Raw genomic sequence first — 824 nt, forward strand, 5'->3', positions numbered from 1 at the left:
AGAACCACCTTTCACCACAACAATATCTGAAGCCGAAAAACGTAGGGAAAAAATGAAAGCCAATATGCTTTCAACGTTCTCAAAATCAGAAAACTAGCATCATTTCTCCGCCCTTAAGCCGCAGAGAAGAACACACGGCCAATTCTCGCTCGCCTCAATGCAAACAAGGAAAGAGACATTCGGAGGTAAAAACCCTGTTTAGTTTTGCAGAAAAAGAAATGAGCTGTAATATTCGCTTGGGGAATTTTGAGTTTTGGAAATCTTACAGTCCTATAGAATATCGATCTCACTGAACCCTTTTATAATCGTTTATGAAGACAATGTGTGATACAACTGCATCATCTTTAAACTGGAAATGAAACGCGGTGGATTATATTTTGACTGAAATTCCTGCAATGCCTTTAGTGTGTGTGTTTGTACTTTTAGCCTCTCGAATGCAAGAACAAGGGGAGCAATGGAACATTTGCTTTAATATCTTTATAGAGTGGAAAGCTTATGAGTTATAGGTTAGGGCAGGTACGCGCGCAGCTTTAAAAGTGTGAAAGATGAATATTAAGTGTGTTTGTTACAAGGGTTACTCTGTGCACTTTCTTGAATATGCGTTTCATTAATGTTGGTTGTGTTTTATTTGTTACCTTTGTCACCTTTTTGTTAATTGTGGTGAAATACCCATGAGACAGAGAAGAGGGGTAGAGTTAGTGAAATGTTCTGCGCAATTTCCGTAGACTGCGTGACATGGGTTGGCCATTCTGTTGTATATTGTGTAATTTACTGGAAAGACATACTTTTTTTCTCCTTATTTTTTCTTCTATTCTCGAGTTAAA

Source organism: Penaeus monodon, chromosome 15, assembly GCF_015228065.2.
Source record: "Penaeus monodon isolate SGIC_2016 chromosome 15, NSTDA_Pmon_1, whole genome shotgun sequence".
Lineage (NCBI taxonomy): Eukaryota > Metazoa > Arthropoda > Malacostraca > Decapoda > Penaeidae > Penaeus > Penaeus monodon.